This window comes from Mastomys coucha, chromosome X, assembly GCF_008632895.1.
Source record: "Mastomys coucha isolate ucsf_1 chromosome X, UCSF_Mcou_1, whole genome shotgun sequence".
NCBI classification, from domain to species: Eukaryota; Metazoa; Chordata; class Mammalia; order Rodentia; family Muridae; genus Mastomys; species Mastomys coucha.
In genome coordinates this window covers 105644371-105647686 of record NC_045030.1, presented here as the reverse complement: position 1 = coordinate 105647686, position 3316 = coordinate 105644371, and the positions used below count along the sequence as shown (strand labels likewise).

The 3316-nt window shown below is 46.6% G+C and overlaps 1 pseudogene; it reads right to left on the bottom strand.

Annotated features, from left to right (window-relative positions):
* Positions 1 to 355: 355 nt before the first annotated feature.
* On the bottom strand, positions 356 to 1317 carry LOC116093937 (annotated as a pseudogene).
* Positions 1318 to 3316: the final 1999 nt, after the last annotated feature.

The following is a 3316-nucleotide window of genomic DNA, read 5'->3' as shown; positions in this document are numbered from 1 at the left end:
AATTGTAAACTTTATTACAAATGAAAAATGAAGTTCTTAAAAATCTCAACTTGACCAGATATGAAACAATTTAAAAACCGTTAAAAGTGTATTGAGAAAAAAACAGACCTTTTTTTTTTTCTTAAAAAATACATTTGTCATTACCAAAAAGAGACATATTTGGGTAAAAATACCAAAAACCCCATGCTGCGTAGATAATGCAGATAGTTCTAATGTTATCTGATCAACAGGCAAAAAGCAAACACTTAAGTTCTTCAACTAAAGTCTTCGTTCATTTCTTTTTGCTGAAATTTCATATTCATTTCTTCCTTTTGGATGACCAAACTGGATGATGGTAGAGACTGTAAACCGGTATTTACTCAGCCCCGCCCTGCTTAGCCTCGGGAGCGGAAGAATTCTCAGCTGGTGGATTGGCTGCTTTTGTTTCTTGGCCATCTTGTGGTTTAGGGCTTCTCTGGGCGTCTGCATCTGCGTCGGTAATTGAAGTTGCAGTGATACCAACATTGAGGTGGCTGCTGACCTTTGGTCTCATCGCTTAGATTTTCTTTGTCCTCTTCATTGCCATTCTCTCTAGGCTGTCTTTGGCGAGGAGAGTCCCTAAAATGAATACTGTGGAATGGTGATCTGTAACCCCATACATATTCTGTTTCACTGATCTACCTTGCTCTCGTGCACCCTGGTTATGAAGCACTCTCCATCACTTCTCCTTGCACAGGGGGGTTGGAATACTGTGGTTGACATGCACAGGGTCTCCGCATGTAGTAAGGTGGGAACCTTCGCCTGTGATAGGGCCTGCACTGTTGGGCCTGGCCTTCAGGAGCACTTTCTGATCCCTCGTTCTTTAACCCACCTCTCACTATTCTGGTAATTTTGCTGGCAATTGCGTGGAGAACCCCTACGACGTGCATAGCGTCTATAATGGTTACAGTCCGCTGTGTATTTACTGCCTTGAATTGGAACTCCACCAGGGCCTGTAACATTTGCTGCCTCCGCACACTTTTCACCTTCCACAACATCAAACTCTCCATCTCCTACACTGCGAAGGTACTTCCTGGGGTTATTCTTCTTTATGGCAGTCTGCTGTACAAATACATCTTCCTTGGTGTCATTCCTCTTGATGAAACCGTATCCGTTCCTTACATTGAACCACTTTACTGTTCCCAAAACCTTCTTTGCCATGACCACTTTGTCCCCGCAGGCAGGCGCCACCTATGTGAGGTCGCTCAGGGCTACCACTACCTGTGCTGCAGCCGGTGGAGCCAGGGTTGGTGTCAGTGGCGCTGATGGCGGCTGCTGGGTCTCGGCCTCGCTGCTCATGGTTGCGGTGATGGTGACTGGGGCACGGCTGCGAAGGCTGCTGCTCCTCCCTGGTGTAATGGTGACTAGGCCGGAGGCGGTGGGGCTCTCCGGGCTCTCTGGGGTCGCTCCTGCTACTAATCGAACTCTATTGTTAGCCTTTTAAAAGTGTCCTTTTTCCAAGTGTTCCTAACCAGAAGGCAGCTAAAGTCATTCGGTTTACAAGAAGACTGAATGGTTCTAAGCCCAAGTGACTGATTGTCTGGCAGGGTGAAGAGTAGAGAAAGTTATCTGGTGGTTCGTGGGTCATCTTCACTGTCAGCTTTACTGGACTTGGCGTCACCTAGAAGACTCACCCCTGGGCCTGTGAGGCTATTTCTGGAGAGGTTTAATTGTGATGGAAAGGCCTACCCTCTGCATGAGCTGCATGCTCAGACTGGAAGAAAGTGGGAAAAGGAGCCGAAGAGCCCGAGGAGCAGCAGCTGTAGTCTTTCCCTGACCCCTGGTCTGCCCAAATGTGAGGAGTCCTAGCTATATGTTACTGCTGTCTTGAGGCCTGCCGTTGGTTCCCATCCACGATGGACCATACCTCTTAAACTGTAAGCCAAGCTAAGTCTTTTCTCCCTCAACTTGCTTTGTCAAAGCAGCAGAAAAGTAACTAATAGAGTTCTTCCAGGCCCTGACCTTGGTCTTATCCCTCACATCTACCTCTTCTTCTTCTTCTTCTTCTTCTTCTTCTTCTTCTTCTTCTTCTTCTTCTTCTTCTTCTTCTTCTTCTTCTTCTTCTTCTTCTTCTTCTTCTTCTACTTTACATTTTATTTATTTATTTATTTATTTAAATATTTTCTTTATTTACAATATCTCCTTTCCCAGCTTCCCCTCCAAAATAAAATAAAATAAAATAAACAAAAACTAAAACAAACCCCTGTTCCCTCCCTCCTCTCCCTGCTTACCATCCCACCCCCTCCTGCTACTGGCCCTGGCATTCCCCTACACTGGGGCATAGAACCTCCACAGGGCCAAGGGCCTCTCCTCCCACTGATGACCAACTAGGCCATCCTCTGCTATACATATGCTGCTGGAGCCATTATTCCCTACCTTTTGTACTCTTTGGTTGGTGCTTTAGTCCCTGGGAACTCTGAGGGTACTAGTTAGTTCATATTGTTGTTCATCCTAAGGGGCTGCAAACCCTTCAGCTCCTTGGGTCCTTTCGCTAGCTCCTTCATTGGGGACCCTGTGCTCAGTCCAATGTATGGCTGTGAGCCTCTACTTCTGTATTAGTCAAGCACTGGCAGAGCCTCTCAGGAGACAGGTATATCAGGCTTCTGCCATCCGGCACTGGCTGGCATCCACAATAGAGTCTAGATTTGATGATTGAATATGAGAAGGATTCCCAGGTGGAACAGTCTCTGAATTGTCCTTCTTTTAGTCTCTGCTCCATAGTTTGTCTCTGCAACTCCTTCCATGGGTAGTTTTTCCCCCTTTTAAGAAGGAACGAAGCATCCACACTTTGGTCTTCCTTCTTCTTGAATTTCTTGTGGTTTGTGGATTGTATTTTGTGTATTCCGATCTTCTGGGCTAATGTCCACTTATCAGAGAATGCATACCATGCCTCACATCCACTTCTACCTAAGTGTCCTTTGGACAGTTCAACTCCAACTTGTCTTGACTCACAAGTCATTTCTTCAACTCTATGGGTGTCTCCTTCCGCCAATGTCTGTCTTCACACACTGGAACTAAGCTAAGATCAGAATGTAAAGATTAGGTCTCATCTTTACAGATGCCACCGTGAAGGCTGATCTTGCTGCAGGAATGAGTTAATAGCGGGCACAAAGGAGGCCTGGCTGAGGCTGAGCACTGCTGTGCTTTGTACCTGGATATGATTCACACATACACTGGGCACTCTAGCCCTGTGCTCTTGGCATCCCTAGCCTTCCTACTCCAGTGCTTGCTCATACACATATGGACTCATGCCCAGACCTTTCTCCTGTCTGCTGGAGAAGCACCCCCCCCCCCCCCC